Genomic DNA, 22,023 nt, shown 5'->3' with positions numbered 1-22,023 from the left:
GTGGCACCCAGTGGCCAGTCAGAGTAATGCAGAATGGCCATCAGGTGCGGCATCAGTCTCTTGCCATTTGCTAGGGTGGGGGAGGTGAGGTGGGCTGGAGAAAAAATTGAGGGGCTGCGCCCTCCTCATCACCTGGCTTCACCCACATTGGGGCCATGCCTCTGCTCCTCAGTTAAAGGCCAGGCTCAGCTCCTCTCCCCCTGGCCAGGATTTACAGCAATATCACTCATTAAAATAAAATAGTAAATGAGATTTAGTCCAAGTCCATATAAATAATCTAAATCTGCCCAAATTTTAGTATTAAATCCCAAATCCTCTTAGCCCATCTGAAACCAAAAATCTAAAGCAAAATTTGAAACTGCAACCAATGCTTAATTTAAAACCCAAACATAAAGAAAACCTGATTTTGTTTTTAAAAATCAAAAAATAACAAATATCATAAAGTATCATAAAAAAGTGCTACAGCAGGATGCTAAAATAACATAAAATAAATAAGCCCTACTATTAAAACCACCTATAAAGCAATTGAATAGCTGAATACTGGCCAAATCTGTATAAAAATATGCAGAACTATGTCAAAACCGGTATTGCATGTCAGACATTTCAATCCCGCAAACGTCAATTAAAAGCTCCACCTCAACTTTAAAAAAAAAACAATAAACCAAAACAGTCAGCCTTAAACAAACCTGTACAGAAGAGAAATTGAAGCTGTACCAACACTGGAAAAACTAATTTTCTAATTCTAACTTCTTGTTTCACTCAGGAGGGAAAGTGTTTTGTAGCCCCAGTAACCGTGCTGTCACGCTAGCCTTTCTTTCACTAAATAAGGTTTTTACTAAATATGAGTTGCCCTTAAAATTGTCTAACAGAAATTCTAATTGTATCTTTGCAATAATATCCCAAGTATGCAAGTACGTCCCCTCAGAGCAGCACCACATTCCTCAACTGCTAACACAAGTGAGTTAAGTGGTAGTCTGCTAGAATCCCAAGTTGTTTATGCATTTGTGAACCCTGGCGCCTGAAGCTGACACCAGAAAGGTAAGTGAGAAAGATTGGAGCTCTCCGACGTTACTTGCTGGAGAGGAGAGGGAATTGAGCGAGTGATGTACTAGCTAATTTAAATATCAACATTGTTCTCTGGCGGCAGCTTCCACTGGAGAGCAAGGGGAGTTGACTGAGCGCGGCAGTATCTTATATGCATATTAAAAGCCAGAAGTTTGGGGCCATTGGGGTAAAATTTGAGTAAGTTTTGGGGTTGGGATGCATATTTTTAGTGTAGCTTAATGGGAGCCTGCCTGGGCAGAGCCTGCCACTGGCTGGGTGTGAGTCACCCTGAGCTGAAAGCCTGGTGCCCAACATGGAGAAGGAGCACTGAGCATGTCAAATCCCCAGCACTGTGTTTTTAGATGGCTTTGCAAGTAGAGTTTTGATCTGATCTTTTCTTGTGTTGTAAATGAGCTGTTGAGCTGTGTTAGTACCCATGTCCTGGGTGTGTTGGCGTGACCGCTGCTCTGGGTAAGTGATGGAAGAGTGGCAGAGATGGGGTGGAGAGATGGTCGGATTTGAAGGGGACAGTCCTGATTTTTAGGTGGTTTTTTTATATAGGCTCCTATTACTGCCAATTCTGTCCCAATTTTTCACACTTGTTGTCTGGTCACCCTAGTGGGGGAGCAGTTGAGGTGCCTAGCAGGGCCAGGTGGGGCTGGTTAGTGCCCGCTGGGGAGTGTGAGACATGCTGCTCTGTTACGAGGGTGGAGGGGTGCTGACAGTCTGGCCACTTGAGAAGACTAGAGCTGCGGTGCTGTCTTGCCCGGGCTTTCTGAAAGCTGATCTCCCACTGAGTCCTCACTAAGTGATGTTTTCTCACAGCTAATCTCCCATTGGGCTGTGCCTGGGTGACGCTTTCTGAAAGCAAAGCTGGGTGCAGCCGTCAGGCCCTTGTGCAGTCAGCGCTCAGCGCAGGCCTGCGAGAAGCAGATTGAGGCCGAGTGGTGTCGATTCCGGCTGCCCGGGCGGAGGAACGGAGACCCCCAGCAGCGGGCGCTGCCGTCCTCACTGGCGAAGCCGCAGAGCTCAGGGAGTTCACTGGTTGCACCTGCTTGTGTGCTAGTGTTTTCTGGCAGCCAGTGGGCTGTCGCTGGGAGATGTTTGATGACTGAGCTGGCAGCTAATGAGCTGTCAGTGTCGCTAGGTGATGGTTTCTGACCGAGCTGGCAGCCAATGGGCTGTCACTGCCTGGGGGTGGAAATTGCTGCTGCAGGCACCTGTGGCTCAGAAACTTCTCCAAGCCCCGGGACCGTTTGCAGTTGCTGAAGGGAGGTGGGAAATTTCCAGGCTGGAGTGAAGGATCCAGTGGGCAGCGAACCCGCCACAGGCCCATGGGCACAGCCACTGCCGCGGGGAGTTGGACCAAACTCCCTGCTTTGCGCTGGGTGCTGCCAGTGAACACGTGCAATGATTGTAGCTGCAGAATCTGCTCCCGTGCGTGTGAGCAAAGTCCCTGTAGCTGGGAGGCCGGTAGGAAGCAGGATTCCTGGGGTTTTCCACTGTGTGGGAGTTGGGAACTGGGCTCCGGGTTGGAGCGGTGTTGGGCTTAGGTTCGGAGCTCGCAGTTATGGTTGGGAGGAGGATTGGGTACAGTTTGGGTTAAGGGGTTTAGGGTTGGGGACCAGGTTATAGGGTGAGCAATTTTTGGTTCAATATGGGTTCCGGAAGGGGTGTGTGTTAAAACTTTGTGTTGGGGGTTAGATTTTGGTGGGAGGATTTGGCCAACAGCAGCAGCATAGAAGTGTCCCAAAGACGTGGAGCGGAAGGACCCCCAGCCGCCGAATGCTCAGAGGAGGAGTGCTGCCACCTAGGGCAGCAAAAACCATGGCGCCACTCCTGACTATGGTGTAACAGTGCCATGGTGCTACAGAGAAGATGGTGAGACATTTCCCACTCCTGAGACACCAGGGTCCCCACCTGTTTGCGTTGCTGGCTATCTGGCTCAGCTGGGCCCTGGGCTGCAGCTCCAGCTGGATGTGGGTGGGGACAGGTGGGGTTTCTTAGCCTCAGTCTCTGTGCTTAGTAAGCTGCTTTGGGTACAGGATTTGAGGAGGTTCGAGGGACCCCGCCCCCCGGCCAGAGCATTGCTGCTCAAGAAAGATGAGACCTGTGGCAGGCTGTGGAGCAGGTGGTTCAGCAGCCGGGAGACGGCATGCTTGTACATCCCTGAGCAGCAGGGTGTGCATTGCATGTAGCACCAGTGTAGCGCTGCGAGGGCAGTTTCTACTGGCTGGATGGTGCAGGAAACAGGGGTCCAGAGGTGACAGGGCCAGCAGCCATGAGCTGAAGCCACCAACTTAGCAGTCTGTGACATTACCATCCATCCCTTCAGCCCTGTCCAACCCTTCAGCCATCCATGCATCCCCCTGTATGCCATATACATTGCTCCATCCATCCACATGCCTTACACACTCATCTGCATGTGCATCCCTCTGTCTCTCTGATTGGCCATGCAGTCCTCAGCACAATAAGACTCAGACCTTGAATAAGGCTTTTGAGTGCTGCAGTAATGGAGCTGGACGTGATAGTATGGGTGTGGACAGCTCTAGTACCAGCCCCACTTCTTCTAAGCCCAAAATCTCTAGAAAGATGGGGTGTGTGTGGAAAGACCAGCCCCCCCCGAGCCTGACAGGCAGGTCACAGCCTTCTCAGTACGGCAGTGTCACTGTTGCTCCATGAAGGAAATGTTCTGTGCATTTCCCCGCATGGCCACCCAGTGTCACTGTTGCTCCATGAGGAAAATGCTCTGTGCATTACCCCACGTGGCCACTCAGTGTCACTGTTGCTCCATGAAGGAAAAGCTCTGTGCATTACCCCTAGTGGCCACAGAGTGTCACTGTTGCTCCATGAAGGAACTGCTCTCTGCATTACCGCGCATGGCCACCCACTGTCACTGTTGCTCCATGAAAGAAATTCTCTGTGCGTTACGCCGCATGGTCACCCACTGTCACTGTTGCTGCATGCAGGAAATACTTTGTGCATTGCCTCTCTTGGCCACATAGTGTCACTGTTGCTCCATGAAGGAAATGCTCTCTACATTACCTCTCGTGACCACAGAGTGTCACTGTTGCTCCATGAGGGAAATGCTCTGTTCATTATCTGGCGTGGCCACCCAGTGTCATTCTTGCGCCATGAGGGATATGCTCTGTGCATTACCCCGTGTGGCTATCCAGTGTCACTGTTGCTCCATGAAGGAAATGCTCTGTGCATTACTTGGCGTGGCCACCCAGTGTCACTATTGCTGCATGAAGGAAATGCTCTGTGCATTGCCCTAAGTGACCAGACAGTGTCACTATTACTCCGTGAGGGAAATGCTCTCTGCATTACCGGGCATGGCCACCGAGTGTCACTGTTACTCCATAAGGGAAATGCTCTATGCATTACCCCGTGTGGCCACACAGTGTCACTCTTCATCCATGAAGGAAATGCTCTGTACATTACCCGAAGTGGCCACACAGTGCCACTATTACTCCATGTGGGAAATGGTCTGTACATTACCCTGCGTTGCCATCCAGTGTCACTCTTGCTTCATGAGAGAACTGCTCTGTGCATTATCCCAAGTGGCCACACAGTGTCACTATTACTCCATGAGGGAAATACTCTGTTCATTAGGCCTAATGGCCACATAGTGTCACTGTTGCTCCATGAAGTAAATGCTCTGTGCATTACCCAAAGTGGTCACACAGTGTCACTATTACTCCACAAAGGAAATGCTCTGTGCATTAACCCGCATGGCCACATAGTGTCACTGTTGCTCCAGGAAGGAAATACTCTGTTCATTACCCCATGCTTCCACCCAGTTTCACTGATACGCTGTGAAGGACATGCTCTTTTTATTATCTCGCGTGGTCACTCTGTGTCACTGATGCTCCATGAGGGAAATGCTCTCTGCATTACCCGATGTGGCCACACAGAGTCACTGTTGCTCCATGAGGAAAACGCTCTCTGCATTACCTCGCATGGCCACACAGTGTCACTATTGTTTAGTGAAATAAATGCTCTGTGCATTACCCTACGTGGCCACCCAGTGTCACTGTTGCTCCATGAGGGAAATGCTCTCTGCATTACCCCGTGTGGCCACACAGTGTCACTATTACTCCATGCAGGAAATTCTCTGTGTATTACCCTGTGTGGCCACACAGTGCCACTGTTGCTCCACGAAGGAAATCCTCTGTGCATTACACCGTGTAACCACTATGTTTCACTGTTGTGTCATGAGGGAAATGCTCTGTGCATTACCCGATGTGGCCACCCAGCATCACTGTTGCTCCATGAAGGAAATGCTCTGTGCCTTTCTCCACGTGGCCATCCAGTGTCTCTGTTGATCCATGAGGGAAATGCTGTCTGCATTACCACACATGGCCACCCAGTGTCACTGTTGCTCCATGAAGGAAATTCTTTGTGCATTACCCTACATGGCCACCCAGTGTCACTGTTCCTCTGTGCATTACGCCTTGTGGCAACACAGTGCCACTGTTGCTTCATGAAGGAAATCTGTGCATTACCCCATGTGACCACCCAGTGTCACTATTACTCCCTGAAGGAAATGCTCTGTGCATTACGCCACATGACCACCCAGTTTCACTGCTGCTCCATGAAGGAAATCCTCTGTGCATTACCCCGGATTGCACCCAGTGTCACTGTTGCTTCATGAGAGAAATTCTCTGTGCATTACCCCAAGTGGTCGCACCGTGTCACTGTTGCTACTTAAAGAAATACTATCTGCATTATACTGCATAGCCTGACAGTATCACTGTTTCTCCATGAAGGAAGTGCTCTGTGCATTATGCTGCATGGCCACCCAGTATCACTGCTGATCCATGGAGGAAATCCTGTGTGCCTTACCCCACGTGGCCACCCAGTGTCACTGTTGCTTCATTAGGGAAATGCTCTGTGCATTACCCTATGTGGCCACAAGTGTCACTATTATTCCATGAAGGAAATGCTCTCTGCATTACCGCGCATGGCCGCTGAGTGTCACTGTTGCTCCATGAAGGACCTTATTTGTGCGTTACACGGCATGGCCACCCAATGTGACTCTTGATCCATGAGGGAAATGCTCTGTACGTTACCCAAAGTCGCCACACAGTGCCACTATTAATGCATGTGGGAAATGCTCTGTTCATTACCCTGCATTGCCATCCAGTGTCACTCTTGCTTCATGAGAGAACTGCTCTGTGCATTAGCCCAAGTGGCCACACAGTGTCACTGTTGCTCCTTAAAGAAATACTCTCTGCATTATACAGCATGGCCACACAGTGTCTCTGTTGCTCCATGAAGGATATGCTCCTTGTATTACCCTGCGTGGCCACACAGTGTCACTGCTGATCCTTGAAGGAAATCCTCTGTGCATTATCCTGCATTACCACCCAGTGTCACTGTTGCTCCATGAGGGAAATGCTCTGTGCATTACCTCAAGTGGCCACACATTGTCACTATTACTCCATGAAGGAAATGCTCTTTGTATTACCCTGCGTGGCCACATAGTGTCACTGCTGATCCTTGAAGGAAATGCTCTATTCATTACCCCATGTTTCGACCCAGCGTCACTGTTGCGCTGCAAAGGACATGCTCTGTTTATTATCTCGCATGGCCACACAGTGTCACTGTTGTTTAGTGAAGTAAATGCTCTGTGCATTACCCTACGTGGCCACCCAGTGTCACTGTTGCTCCATGAAGGAAATGCTCTCTGCATTACCCCGTGTGGCCACACAGTGTCACTATTACTCCATGCAGGAAATGCTCTGTGTATTACCCTGCGTGGCCACACAGTGTCACTATTGCTCCATGAAGGAAATCATCTGTGCATTACCCCGTGTTACCACTATGTTTCACTGTTGTATCATGAGGGAAATGCTCTGTGCATTACCCAATGTGGCCACCCGGCGTCACTGTTGCTCCATGAAGGAAATGCTCTGTGCATTTCTCCACGTGGCCATCCAGTATGTATGTTGCTCCATGAGGGAAATGCTCTCTGCATTACCACACACGGACACCCAGTGTCACTGTTGCTCTGTGCATTACCCCTTGTGGCAACACAATATCACTGTTGCTTCATGAAGGAAATCTGTGCATTACCCCATGTGGCCACCCAGTGTCACTATTACTCCCTATGGGAAATGTTCTGTGCATTACCCCGCATGGCCACCCAGTTTCACTGCTGCTCCATGAAGGAAATCCTCTATGCATCACCCCGCATTGCACCCAGTGTCACTGTTGCTTCATGAGAGAAATTCTCTCTGCATTACCCCAAGTGGTCGCACCATGTCACTGTTACTCCTTACAGAAATACTGTCTGCATTATACTGCATAGCCACACAGTATCAGTGTTTCTCCATGAAGGAAGTGCTCTGTGTATTAAGACGCGTGGCCACCCAGTGTCACTGTTGATCCATGGAGGAAATCCTGTGTGCATTATTCCACGTGGCCACCCAGTGTCACTGTTCCTTCATTAGGGAAATGCTCTGTACATTACCCCAAGTCACCACATAGTGCCACTATTACTCCATGTGGGAAATGCTCTGTTCATCACCCTGCGTTGCCATCCAGTGTCACTCATGCTTCATGAGAGAACTTCTCTGTGCATTATCCCAAGCGGCCACACAGTGTCACTATTATTCCATGAGGAAAATGCTCTGTTCATTAGTCCTAATGGCCACACAGTGTCACTGTTGATCCATGAAGGATAAGCTCAGTGCATTTACCCGCGTGGGCACAGAGTGTCACTGTTGCTTCATGAAGGAAATCTTCTGTGCATTGGCCCATGTTGCCACCCAGCGTCACCATTACTCCATGAGGGAAATGCTCTGTGCATTACCCCAAGTGGCCACACAGTGTCACTGTTGCTCCATGAAGGAAATGCTCTGTTCATTACCCCATTTTTCCACCCAGTGTAACTGTTGCGCCGTGAAGGACGTGCTCTCTGCATTACCGCACATGGCCACTCCGTGTCACTGTTGCTCCATGAGGAAAATGCTTTGTGCATTACCCCATGTGGCCACACAGAATCACTGTTGCTCCATGAGGAAAACACTCTCTTCATTACCTTGCATGGCTACACGGTGTCACTGTAGTTTAGTGAAGGAAATGCTCTGTGCATTACCCTATGTAGCGACCCAGTGTCACTGTTGCTCCATGAGGGAAATACCCTGTGTATTTCCCCACCTGGCCACATAGCATTACTGTTCTCCATGAGGAAAATGCTCACTGCATTACCGCACATGGCCACTCCGTGTCACTGTTGCTCAATGAAGGAAATGCTCTCTGCATTACCGCACATGGACACCGTGTGTCACTGTCACTCCATGAAGGAAAATGCTCTCTTCATTACCGCGCATGGCTACCCAGTGTCACTGTTGCTCCAAGAATGAAATCTTCTGTGCATTACCCCAGGTGGCCACACAGTGTCACAATTACTCCATGAGGGAAAGTCTCTGTGCCTTAGCCCTCGTGGCCACACAGTGCCATTGTTGCTCCTTAAGGAGAAACTCTGCATTATGCTGCGAGGCCAACCAGTGTCACTGTTGCTCCATAAGGAAAATGCTGTCTGCATTACCCCGTGTGGCCACACAATGTCACTATTAATCCATGCAGGAAATGCTCTGTGTATTACCCCACGTGACCACACAGTGTCACTGTTGCTCCATGAAGGTAATGCTCTGTGCATTACCCAGCATGGCCACTCTGTTTCACTGTTGTGTCATGAGGGAAATACTCTGTGCATTACCCGATGTGGCCACCCAGCGTCACTGTGCTCTGTGCGTTACCCCATGTGGCCACTCTATGTCATCCACTGTCACTGTTGATCCATGAGGGAAATGCTCTGTGTATTACCCTGCGTGGCCACACAGTGTCACTGTTGACCCATGGAGGAAATCCTCTGTGCATTACCCCGCGTGGCCACCCAGTGTCACTGTTGCTTCATTAGGGAAATGCTCTGTGCATTACCCTATGTGGTCACACAGTGTCACTATTACTCCATGAAGGAAATGCTCTCTGCATTACTGCGCATGGCCACCGAGTGTCACTGTAGCTCCATGAAGGAAATTATTTCTGCGTTACCCTGCATTGCCACACAATGTCACTGTTCATCCATGAATGAAATGCTCTGTACATTACTCCAAGTGGCCACACAGTGCCAATATTCTTTCATGTGGGTAAGGCTCTGTGCATTACCCTGCGTTGCCATCCAGTGTCACTCTTGCTTCATGAGAGAACTGCTCTGTGCATTATCTCAAGTTGCCACATAGTGTCACTATTAATCCATGAGGGAAATGCTCTGTTCATTAGGCCTAATGGCCACACAGTGTCATAGTTGCTCCTTAAAAAAATACTCTCTGCATTATGCAGCATGGCCATATAGTGTCACTGTTGCTCCATGAAGAAAATGCTCTTTGCATTACCCTGCGTGGCCACATAGTGTCACTGCTGATCCATGAAGGAAATCCTCTGTGCATTATCCTGCAATACCACTCAGTGTCACTGTTGCTCCATAAGGGAAATGCTCTGTGCATTAGCCAAAGTGGCCACACAGTGTCACTGTTGCTCCCTGAAGGAAATGCTCTGTTTATTACCCCATGCTTCCACCCAGTTTCACTGTTACGCCGTGAAGGACATGCTTTTTTTATTATCTCGCGTGGCCACTCCGTGTCACTGTTGCTCCATGAGGGAAATGCTCTGTGCATTTCCCCATGTGGCCACACAGAGTCACTGTTGCTCCATGAGGAAAACGCTCTCTGCATTACCTTGCATGGTCACACAGTGTCACTGTTGTTTAGTGAATTAAATGCTCTGTGCATTACCTTACGTGGCCACCCAGTGTCACTGTTGCTCCATGAGGGAAATGCTCTCTGCATTACCCCGTGTGGCCACACAGTGTCACTATTACTCCATGCAGGAAATTCTCTGTGTATTACCCTGTGTGGCCACACAGTGCCACTGTTGCTCCACGAAGGAAATCCTCTGTGCATTACACCGTGTAACCACTATGTTTCACTGTTGTGTCACGAGGGAAATGCTCTGTGCATTACCCGATGTGGCCACCCAGCATCACTGTTGCTCCATGAAGGAAATGCTCTGTGCCTTTCTCCACGTGGCCATCCAGTGTCTCTGTTGATCCATGAGGGAAATGCTGTCTGCATTACCACACATGTCCACCCAGTGTCACTGTTGCTCCATGAAGGAAATTCTATGTGCATTACCCTACATGGCCAACCACTGTCACTGTTGCTCTGTGCATTACCCCTTGTGGCAACACAGTGTCACTGTTGCTTCATGAAGGAAATCTGTGCATTTCTCCATGTGGCCACCCAGTGTCACTATTACTCCCTGAGGGAAATGCTCTGTGCATTACCCCGCATGGCCACCCAGTTTCACTGCTGCTCCATGAAGGAAATCCTCTGTGCATTACCTTGCATTGCACCCAGTGTCACTGTTGCTTCATGAGAGAAATTCTCTGTGCATTACCCCAAATGGTCGCACCGTGTCACTGTTGCTCCTTAAAGAAATACTCTCTGCATTATACTGCCTAGCCACACAGTATCTCTGTTTCTCCATGAAGGAAGTGCTCTGTGCATTATGCTGCGTAGCCACCTAGTGTCACTGTTGATCCATGGAGGAAATCCTGTGTGCATTACCCCATGTGGCCACCCAGTGTCACTGTTCCTCCATGAAGAAAATCCACTGTGCATCACCCTGCATTGCACCCAGTGTCACTGTTGCTTCATGGGAGAAATTCTCTGTGCATTACCCCAAGCGGTCGCACCGTGTCACTATTACTCCATGAAGGAAATGCTGTGTGCATTACCCGGCGTGGCCACACAGTGTCACTGTTGCTCCATGAAGGAAATGCTCTGTTCATTACCCCATGTTTCTACCCAGTGTCACTGTTGCTCCGTAAAGGGCATGCTCTGTTTATTATGTCACGTGGCCACTCCGTGTCACTGTTGCGCCGTGAAGAACATGTTCTGTGCATTACCCCATGTGGCCACACAGAGTCACTGTTGCTCCATGAGGAAAACGCTCTCTGCCTTACCTTGCATGGCCACACAGTGTCACTGTTGTTTAGTGAATGAAATGCTCTGTGCATTACCCTACATGGCCACCCAGTGTCACTGTTGCTCCATGAGGAAAATACCCTGTGTATTTCCCCAGCTGGCTGCATAGTGTTACTGTTCTCCATGAGGGAAATGCTCACTGCATTACCACACATGGCCACCAAATGTCACTGTTGCTCCATGAAGGAAATGCTCTCTGCATTACTGCGCATGGCCACCAAGTGTCACTATTGCTCCATGAATGAAATCCTCTGTACATCACCCCAAGTGGCCACACAGTGTCACTATTACTCCATGAGGGAAATGCTCAGTTCATTAGGCCTAATGGCCACACAGTGTCACTGTTGCTCCTTAAAGAAATACTCTCTGCATTATGCAGCATGGCCACATGGTATCACTGTTTCTCCATGAAGGAAATGCTCTTTTCATTACCCTGTGTGGCCACACAGTGTCACTGCTGGTCCATGAAGGAAATCCTCTGTGCATTACCCTGCGTTGCCACCCAGTGTCACTGTTGCTTCATGAGAGAATGCTCTGTGCATTACCTCAAGTGGCCACACGGTGTCACTATTACTCCATAAAGGAAATGCTCTGTGTATTGCCCCGCGTGGGCACCCAGTGTCACTGTTGCTCCGAGTAGGAAATGCTCTGTTTATTACCACGTGTGGCCACTCTGTGTCACTGTTGATCCATGAGGGAAATGCTCTGTGCATTACCCCATGTGGTCACAGAGATTCACTGTTGCTCCATGAGGAAAATGCTGTGTGCATTACCTGGTGTGGCCACACAATGTCACCTTTGTTCAATGAAGGAAATGCTCTGTGCATTTCCCCGCGTGGCCACCCAGTGTCACTGTTGCTCCATGAATGAAATCGTCTGTGCTTTACCCCGTGTGGCCACACAGTGTCACTGTTGCTTCATGAAGGAAATGCTCTCTGCATTTCTGGCATGGCCACACAATGTCACTGTTTCTCCATGAAGGAAATGCTCTCTGCATTACTGCGCATGCAACCCAGTGTCACTGTTGCTCTATAAGAAAAATGCTCTGTGCATTACCCCTCATGGACATACAGTGTCACTGTTGCTCCATGAGGGAAATGCTCTGTGCATTACATGGCGTGGTCACATGGTGTCACTGTTTTTCCATGAAGGAAATGCTCTGTTCATTTCCGCACGTGGCCACCTAGTGTCACTATTACTCCATGAGGGATATGCTCTGTGCATTACCTGCCATGGCCACACGGTGTCACTGTTGCTCCATGTAGGAAATGCTCTGTGCCTTAGCCCTAATGGCCACACAGTGTCACTGTTGCTCCTTAAAGTAATACTCTCTACATTATGCTGCATGACTACCCAGTGTCACTGTTGCTTCATGAAGGAAATCCTCTGTGCCTTACCCTGTGTTGCCACCCAGTGTCACTGTTGCTTCATGAGAGAAATACTATGTGCATTACCCCATGTGGCCACCCATTGTCACTGTTGCTACATGAGGGAAATGCTCTGTGCATTAACCCGAGTGTCCACACAGTGTCACTGTCCCTTGATGAGGGAAATGATTTGTTCATTACCTGGTGTGACAAGGTCGGACAGTTCTTAATGTTTCCTCTGACTTCTTGGTTTGTGCCTCAGTTTCCCTTATGCATTTCTTAGGTATCTAAGGGGTGAGAGTGTTGCAGAACAAAGGACCAGTGCCCATAAATGGCGGGCATTAGGAAAAAGTTCCTAACTGTCAGGGTGGTTAAACATTGGAATAAACTGCCTAGGGAGGTTGTGGAATCTCCATCTCTGGAACTATTTAAGAGTAGGTTAGATAAATGTCTATCAGGGATGGTCTAGACCAGGGGCAGGCAACCTACGGCACAGGTGCCGAAGGCAGCACGTGAACTGATTTTCAGTGGCACTCACACTGCCTAGGTCCTGGCCACCAATCCGGGGGGCTCTGCATTTTAATTTAATTTTAAATGAAGCTTCTTAAACATTTTAAACATTTTAAAAACCTTATTTACTTTATATACAACAATAGTTCAGTTATATATTATAAACTTATAGAATGAGACCTTCTAAAAATGTTATCATGTATTACTGGGATGCAAAACCTAAAATTAGAGCAAATAAATGAAGACTCGGCACACCACTTCTGAAAGGTTGCTGACCGCTGGTCTAGACAGTATTTGGTCCTGTCATGAGGGTAGGGGACTGGACTCGATGACCTCTCGAGGTCCCTTCTAGTGCTGGGACACCTGCACCCCAATCCTCCTCAGGCAAAATCATCTACTCTCCCCTATCCCTTGCATCCCTCCTGCTCCTGCCCATTCCCATGTCCCCTGAGCGGGTCCTCAGACAAGCTGTCCCCACTTCAACTCAGATGGGCCTAGCCACAACCTGACACCTCAAAATTGCCAGAAGCCTGGAATACCTCCGCTTAGCCCCCATCTCCCACTTTCCCCCCGCCAATTCCTCTCAGCCTCAATCTTCCTGAAGACCCACCCCTGTATGACCCCCCCCCGACCCTCGACTCCCAGCCCCCATTATTGCCATGTGCCCAGCTACGCCCTGCTGGGGGGGGGGGGGGGGGCGGAGGGAAGGAAGGAAGCAGAAGTTTCTGGGAGTTGTTGTGTGCCCCGGCCTACAACTCCCATCAGCCACCGCGGATCCAGCGGCACCGTGGGAGAGGTGGGGTCTGGTGCTGGCGCCTTTGGTTTGGGTGGGCGGTGCTTTTGGCAGTACAGCGTCTGTTTGCGGAGCGGGGCCGGAAACGGAAGGTGGGAGAGGAAGTGATATAACCGGTTTGGACGCCAACCGCGGTAACCAGGGAACTAGTTTTGTTCTGTGCCAGTTGCATGCTGGGAGTTGTAGTTTTCAAAGTGTTGCCGCCTCGGGCGTGTTTGGTACCGGCACGCCCAGCTGCCATGGGCCACCCCCGTCCCCCCGCATCTCCCAGCCCGCACGCACCCACGTTCCCCTGCACCCCCAGCCGACGCGACCTTCCCCAACCCCCCACACCTCGACCCCCAACCCACCACGCGCCCCCGTCCCCCCAGTGTGCTGTGACCTTCCCCGGGCCGCCCCACAGCCTTCCGCAGCCCGCCCCGAGGGCGCCGCGACGTTCCCCAACTGCCCCCCACATACACCGAGCCCACCACAACCTTCCTTGTCCCCCCCCACACCCAACCTTCCCCAACCCGCATCCCCAGTCCCCAAACCCCCCCCACACCTACAACCTTCTCCAACCCGCACCCCCATTCTTTTAGCCCAAACCAACCCGCCCCCGTCTATTTCTCCATCCTTTGGGCTCCTCAATCCTCCTTTCTTGTCCCTCCAGCACCTCCCAGGCCACCCCAACTTGCACCCCATCCCTACCTTTCCTCCATCCATGCCTCTTCCCATAGCAACCCCTCAGCCCCCATCTCTTACCAACACCCTCCAGCCTGCAACAACCTTCCCCAACCCACAAGCCCTGTATCCCTCAGTTCATTCCTCCACTCATGGGACTCCATAGCCACAGTCTATCTCCAACATCCTCCAAGCTCACAACAACCTGTGCCTCTATCCATGCCTCCCTCCCAACACTCCCAGCCCAACACAACTTGCACCCCACTCTGTCCCTAGATCTGTGGGCCCCCAGTGCCCTTTTGTCCTTTCTCCAACATGCATCCCTATCCCTACCCTACCCCCCACTCTCTCCCTCCATCCATGGGGCCCCTCAGCCCTTCTCTCTCCTTCCTCCACAACACAAACCCTTCATAGGACATGGGCAGGGATGCTAGGTGTACATCCCCACAGGCCAGGTCTCGGGAGCTACGGAGAAGTAGGAGTGGACAAAAAACATGCGGAGTAGTGGATGGTAAAGTGGAGTGGTGACTGGGATAAGTCTCTGTTCATCGAGTGGGACTGCAGAGGGAGGCAGGAATGAGGGCAAGATTAAAGGCACCAATAGAGCTCTGTATAGTGATAGTTCTTGTTTGGCTTTATTAGTTTGCAGAGGAATCGTCCAGGAGCTCTAGCCAGATAAGAATATGGCAGAAATGGACCTGAGCAGCCTGGACATCCTTCTAAGGATACATAAACAGTCCTCATGTTTCTGCCTTCTGCATCACTGGCTGTGAGTCAGTGCTTTCAATTCCTCATCTATGCTCACTGTGGTACTCTTCAAAGGCCATGTGCTTCCTCAGGTGCGGGGCTCTGTTAGATTACGGCTGGGGTGGGGCCAGAGTCTGCTGTACAGAGTGATTATTTTGGGTGCAGTTGCAAGGAGTGCTTTTTAGTTGTAGTGCTCAAGGGCAAATGTGGGGGGGGGAAGGTTCGGGGCTGAACCCTGCTGTGTGGGAGGGGTGAAAAGAATAGCCTAAGCGAAGTTGTCCACTGAGATAACTTTCTTTGTTTTTCCTCCTTGTGCCGGGTTTAGTACCAAGGGAAAAGAAATCAAACATCAGAGTTTACTCTCCTCATTGGATGGAAAGCGAGTGAGAGCAGTGAGCCCGCAAGCATTGTTGATGCAAGTGAAGAGCCGTCCGGTTGGCAGTGGAGCAGTTGCTACTGTCAGTGAGATAAGTGTGGTTTCGAGAGGGCTCTGCTCATGACCCGCCTGGCTCCAGATAGGGCCACCCCATTGGCTGGGGCTGGGTTTGTGAGAAATGCTTCCTGACCAGCTGTGCTTACGAGAGAGACAAGATCCCCATTTTCAGGGGCTGCTCATTTCTCTTGCCAGGAGCGGTGTGTCCTCCACAGCAGAAGGTTGCATCTAGGAGGATGACTCCAGGTAGTGAATTGCTTTCCTTCCTCACACCTCTCTCTCTTTCTCTCCCCGCCCCCCCGCAGTGTGTTGGCCAACTTTCTCACTCTCTTCCCTCTCCTCTTCTCATGCCGTTTCCCTTTGTAAGACACGGGCAGGTGTGCTAGGTGTGCATTCCTACAGGCTAGGTCTCGGGATCCATGGAGAAGAAGAAGCTGACAATAATCATGCATAGCAGTGGCTGTTGGTGTTAACTCGGTCTCTGTTGATGGAGTGGGGCCGAGGTAGATGGGATTGGAAAGGGAGGCTGGGATGAGGGCACCAAGATTCGAAGCACCAATAGAGCTTTGTGTAGTGATGGCTCATGCTTGGGTTTGCAGCTGTGCTTCCAGGGGAATCTTCCAAGAGCCCTAGACCAAGGAGAAAGTGGCAGAAGTGGACATGAACAGACTAGACATCCTTCTAAGGACACATGAACAGTTCTCAGCTTTCTTACTCCCGCATAACTGGCTGTGAGTAAGCAGTCAGTGGTCTGAATTCCTCATCTGCACTCACTGTAGTACTCTTCACAGGCCTTGTGCTTCTTCGTTGGGTGCAGGACTCTGTGAGATTACGTCTGGGGAGGGGCCAGAGTCTGCTGTGCAGAGTGATTATTTTGGGTGCTGTTGCAAGGGGTGCTTTTTGGTTGTAATGCTAAAGGTGTGATGGGGAGGGTTGAGGGCGGAGCTCGGTCATGTGGGTGAGACAAAAAGAAGAGCCTATGAGACGTTGCCTACTGAGATGATAACATGCTTGTTTTTTCCCCGCTTGTGCCGGGTTTAGTACCAAGGAGAAAGAAGTCAAGTGTCAGAGTCTACTGCCCTCGTGCAATGTAAAGTGAGTGAGAGCAGCGAGCCTGTGACCACTGTTGATGCCAGGCAAGATCTGAGCAGATGCCACTCTCAATGAGATAAGTGTCTGTCATAACTCTCCTACTCAGATCTGAACCTTAGAGTTCAGAACATGAGAAGCTAGCATGAAACCTCCAAACTTAATTACCAGCTTGGATCTGATATCGCTGCCACCAGCCAGAATTCCAGTGTCTGGCTCACTCTGGTCTTCCCAAAACCTTCCCTGGGGAACCCCCAAGACTCAGATGCCCTGAGTCTCACCACAAAGGGAAATAACCCACTTCCCTTCCCCCTCTTTACCTCCTCCCAGATTTCCCCGCCCTGGGTACTCTAGGAATTCCCTGCTTCAAGTCCTTGAAACACAAGTACCGAGAGATCAATCTCTCTCTCCCCTCACCGAGAGGGTATGCAAAGTCAGGCTTAGTAAATCTAACACGAAGAGATTCTCTCTTCCCCCCTGTCTTCTTCCTCCCACCAATTCCCTGGTGAGCTGCAGACACAATCCCCTTGAGCCCCCACTAAAAAAAAAATCCACAGGTCTTAAAAAGAAAGCTTTATATAAAAAGGAAGAAAAAGACATAAAATGGTATCTGTATCAAGGTGACAATATACAGGATCAATTGCTTAAAAGAAAAAAATGAATAAAAAGCCTTATCCAAACAGAATACAATTTAACACATTCCAGCAACTACACACATGTAAATGCAAAAAAACAATATAAACCTATTGTCTTACTATCTTTGTACTTACAACTTGGAAACAGAAGATTAGAAAGCCTGGAGATAGAAAGATCACTCTCAGAGCCCAGAAAGAGAACAAACCAAGAACAAAGGACTCACACCCAAAACTTCCCTCCACCCAGATTTGAAAAAGTCTTGTTTCCTGATTGGTCCTCTGGTCAGGTGTTTGGTTCCCTTTGTTAACCCTTTACAGGTAAAAGAACATTAACCCTTAGCTATCTGTTTATGATAGTGTCTTGTTTTGTGATCGCTGTGCTTGTGGCCCACCTCGGTCCTGCTAGGGCCACCCCATTGGCTGGGGTTGGGTTTGTAAGAAATGCTTCCTGACCAGCTGTGCTTACGAGAGAGACAAGGTCCCCGTTTTCAGGGGCTGCTCATTTCTCTGGCCCAGAGCAGTGTGTCCTCCACAGCAGAAGGTTGCATCTAGGAGGATGACTCCAGGTGGTGAGTTGCTTGCCTTCCTCCCTCCTTTTTCTCTCTCTCTCTTCTCTTCTCTAGTACGTTGGCCAACACACACCCTCTATCTCTCTGTGTCTGTCCTTGCCTTTCCTTGTGCTGTCTCCCTTTGTAAGACACGGGCAGGCATGCTAGGTTTGCATCCCCAGAGGCCAGATCTCGGGAGCCATGGAGAGGTAGGAGCGGATGAAAAGCATGCGGGGCAGCGGATGCTAAAGTGGAGCTGTGACTGTCTGTGTTTATTCGGTCTCCATTCATCGAGTGGGGCTAATGTAGATGGGACTGGAGCGGGAGGCTGGGATGAGGGCAAGATTCAATGCACCGGTAGATCTCTGTGTAGTGATCGTTCTTGCTTGGCTTTATTAGTTTGCAGAGGAATCGTCCAGGAGCCCTAGCTGGACAAGAATATGGCAGAAGTGGACCTGAGCAGCCAGGACATCCTTCTAAGGAGACACGAATAGTCCTCATGTTTCTGCTTTCTGCATCACGGGCTATGAGTAAGAGGTCAGTGCTTTGAATTCCTCATCTGTAGTCGCTGTAGTTTTCTTCACAGGCCATGTCCTTCCTTGTTGGGTACGAGGCTCCGGGATTAAGGCTGGGGAAGGCACAAGAGTCTCTGAGGAAAGTGAGTATTTTGGGTGCTGTTACAATGGGTGCCTTCTTGTTGCAGTTGTAACATAGTAATGGGAGATGGGTTGAGGGCTGAGTGGTGGGATATGGGAGATGTGAAACGAAGAGGCTGGGTGACATTGCAGACAGAGATGCTAATTTGTTTTTGTTTTTCCCCCGTCTGCTGCATTTAGTACCAAGGAAAACGAAGTCGCGCATCAAAGTCTACTGCCCTGATGCGATGGAAAGCGAGCAAGAGCGTCGAAACTCTGACCATTGTTGATGCCACGCAAAAGCTGTCCATCTGGAAGCCGAGGAGACGCTGCTGTCAGTGAGATAAGTGTCTGGTTTGGGGAGGGCTCTGCTCACGCCCAACCCGAGTCCAGGTAGGGAAGCCCAGTACGGTAAGGCTGGGTTTGTATGAAAAGGTTCCTGACTAGCTGTGGTCACGAGGGAGAAAAGGTCCCTGTTTTCAGAGGTTGCTCATTTTTCTGGTCAGGAACAGTGTCTCCTGCACAGGGGGAGGTTGGATCCAGGATGACGACTCAGGTGGTGAGTTGCTTGCTTTCCTCCCATTTCTCTCTCTCTTCTCTAGTGTGTTGGCCAACTTTCTCACTCTCTTCCCTCTCCTCTCCTCGTGCCGTCTCACTTCCTAAGACATGGGCAGGCGTGCTAGGTGTGTATCCCTACAGGCTAGGTCTCGGGATCCATGGAGTAGCGGGAGCTGACGAAAATCATGCATAGCAGTGGCTGTTGGTGTTAACTCTGTCTCTGTTGATGGAGTGGGGCTGAGATAGATTGGGTTGGAGAGGGATGCCAGGCTGAGGGCAAGATTCGAAGCACCAGTAGAGCTTTGTGTAGTGATGGCTCATGCTTGGCTTTTGCAGCTGCTCTTCCAAAGCAATTTTCCAGGAGTCCTAGACTGAGGAGAAAGTGGCAGAAGTGGACATGAACAATCCTCAGCTTTCTGACTCCCGCACAACTGGCTGTGAGTAAGCAGTCAGTGGTCTGAATTCCTCATCTGTGCTCGCTGTAGTACTCTTCTCAGGCCTTGTGCTTCCTCGTTGAGTGCGGGGCTCTGTCAGATTACGCTGGGGAGGGGCCAGAGTCTGCTGTGCAGAGTGATTATTTCGGGTGCCGTTGGAAGGGGTGCTTTTTAGTTGTTGTGCTAAAGGCGTAATGGGGGGGAGGGTTTGGGGCGGAGTACTGCCACGTGGGAGAAGTGAATAGAATGTTTCCCACTCTGATGATAACTGTGATTAATGTGCATAAATATTTGTTAGGCCTCAACCTTCCAGAAATTGTATGAAGCGAGTACAGATGAATCCTGCAAAAATAAGCGTAATCTAACTAGGAAGCTTTGTAGAGTAAAAAGGAAACTCTGTAAAGGTAGATACAGACTTGTGGTTACTACGCTCTGCAACCAAATACCTCTTTAATCTCATTTGAGCATTTTTGAGTCTAGAAAATTAAACACTATCAGCCCCATAGAAAAGAGATGACCTGAGCACAGGTGCACAGTTCATAAGATCAAGACAACTGCACATACCACACTGAAACATTTGACCGCCTTCATTGGTTGATGTGTTTTGAAACATGGCCAGCAAATACCATATAAATAAGATGCAGAGGCGCAAGTGTGTTTGTGTGTGTGTGTGCGTTGACCTAAAAGAGGTCTGTCATAAACAGATAGCTAAGGGTTAATGTCTCTTTCACCTGAAGCACCTGACCAGAGGACCAATCAGGAAACCGGATTTTTTCAACTCTGGGTGGAGGGAATTGTGTGTCTGAGTCTTTGTCTGTCTGCCTGCTTTCTCTGAGCTTTGGAGAAGTAGTTTCTACTTTCTAGTCTTCTGTTTCTAAGTGTAAGGACAAAGAGATCAGATAGTAAGTTATATGGTTTCTTTTCTTTGGTATTTGCATGAATATAAGTGCTGGAGTGCTTTGATTTGTATTCTTTTTGAATAAGGCTGTTTATTCAATATTCTTTTAAGCAATTGACCCTGTGTTGTATCATCTTAATACAGAGAGCCCATTTGTATGTATTTTTCTTTCTTTTTATATAAAGCTTTCTTTTAAGACCTGTTGAAGTTTTTCTTTACTTCAGGGAAATTGAGTCTGTACTCACCAGGGAACTGGTGGGAGGAAGAAATCAAGGGGAGATCTGTGTGTTGGATTGCTAGCCTGATTTTGCATTCCCTCTGGGGGAATAGGAAAGTACTTTTTGTTTCCAGGACTGGAAACAGAGAGGAGGAGTCCCTCTGTGTAGTTTCACAGAGCTTGTGTCTGTGTATCTCTTCAGGAGCACCTGGAGGGGGGAAGGGAAAAAGGATTATTTCCCTTTGTTGTGAGACTCAAGGGATTTGGGTCTTGGGGTCCCAGGGAAGGTTTTTCAGGGGGACCAGAGTGCCCCAAAACACTCTAATTTTTTGGGTGGTGGCAGCAGGTACCAGGTCCAAGCTAGTAACTAAGCTTGGAGGTTTTCATACTAACCCCCATATTTTGGACGCTAAGGTCCAAATCTGGGACTAAGGTTATGATATGGTGTAGCAGCGGGTGGGATCTAGACAGAATCCAGAAGCCAGTAGGAATATTATATTTTTCTTTTCTCTGCTAAGGGCTTTTTAGCAGAGAGAAACAGTTGGTTTTAAAAGGGAACCAGAGAGAATTTTTTTTTCTGCTCTCTCTGGCAGTTTGTGGCTTGCATGTTAAGCAAGAAGCCATTACCAGACTGTTAAGGGTCTTTTGTCATGCAATAGCCCTCCCATTAGGAGGCAAGTTCCAGCACTATAGGCATGCAAATAAAGTGGTTTTTCAGGTTTACTTAACATTGAAGATTAGCTAAAGGCACTGTTGCTAGGCAGACTTCAGGAGGCAACAGAGCCTGCAGTGCAGAAGATAAACACCGGAGGGCACCCCAACACAAGAAAACAGGAATCATGACTTCTAAGGCAAAAATTGAGGCCGAAGAGCAAATCAAAGAAGCTGAACACAGGCGACAACTGGAAATAAAACAAAAAGAGATGGAGATGAAAGAAAGAGAAGAACAAATCAAACAGGCAGCACACAAAAGAAAACTAGAAGAAGAAGAGTTCGCCCACCGAAGGAAACAAGAAGAAGAAGAGTTGGCCCACCGCCAAGAAATGGAAAAACAACAAAAAGAGAATGAAGAGAAGGAAAAACAGAGAAAACATGAACTGGAGTTGGCAAAAGCTGGGCTGCCTGTGCCAGCCAACCCTAACAACCCGACGCCAAATATTGCTCCACAGCACAGGAAATTTCCCACCTACAAGGCAGGGGATGACACTGAGGCCTTCTTGGAAAATTTTGAAAGAGCCTGTCTTGGGTACAACATCCCCGAAGACCAGTACATGGTAGAATTGAGGTCACAGCTCAGTGGACCTTTAGCAGAGGTGGCAGCTGAAATGCCTAAGCAGCAAATGAATGACTATAAACTTTTTCAAACCAAGGCCAGATACAGGATGGGGATAACC

At 49.3% G+C, this 22,023-nt stretch overlaps 2 long non-coding RNA genes across 3 annotated transcripts; both read left to right on the top strand.

The window, feature by feature from the left end:
- The first annotated feature begins 13,790 nt into the window (after nucleotides 1-13,790).
- Nucleotides 13,791-15,837, top strand: LOC127038827 (uncharacterized). 2 transcript variants are annotated; one of them, XR_007770817.1, is made up of 3 exons: nucleotides 13,791-13,864; nucleotides 15,078-15,204; nucleotides 15,508-15,837. It is a non-coding gene; the product is annotated as an uncharacterized LOC127038827 (long non-coding RNA). The 2 variants fall into 2 exon arrangements; XR_007770816.1 differs by having other exon boundaries at nucleotides 13,814-13,906.
- A 1,916-nt stretch (nucleotides 15,838-17,753) lies between these two features.
- On the top strand, nucleotides 17,754-19,259 carry LOC127038828 (uncharacterized). Its single transcript, XR_007770818.1, has 3 exons — nucleotides 17,754-17,908; nucleotides 18,287-18,424; nucleotides 18,724-19,259. It is a non-coding gene; the product is annotated as an uncharacterized LOC127038828 (long non-coding RNA).
- Nucleotides 19,260-22,023: the final 2,764 nt, after the last annotated feature.

The sequence above is a fragment of the Gopherus flavomarginatus genome, chromosome 21, assembly GCF_025201925.1.
Source record: "Gopherus flavomarginatus isolate rGopFla2 chromosome 21, rGopFla2.mat.asm, whole genome shotgun sequence".
NCBI lineage: Eukaryota > Metazoa > Chordata > Testudines > Testudinidae > Gopherus > Gopherus flavomarginatus.
The sequence above is the reverse complement of the archived record's forward strand: the minus strand, read 5'-3'. Positions and strand labels throughout refer to the sequence as shown.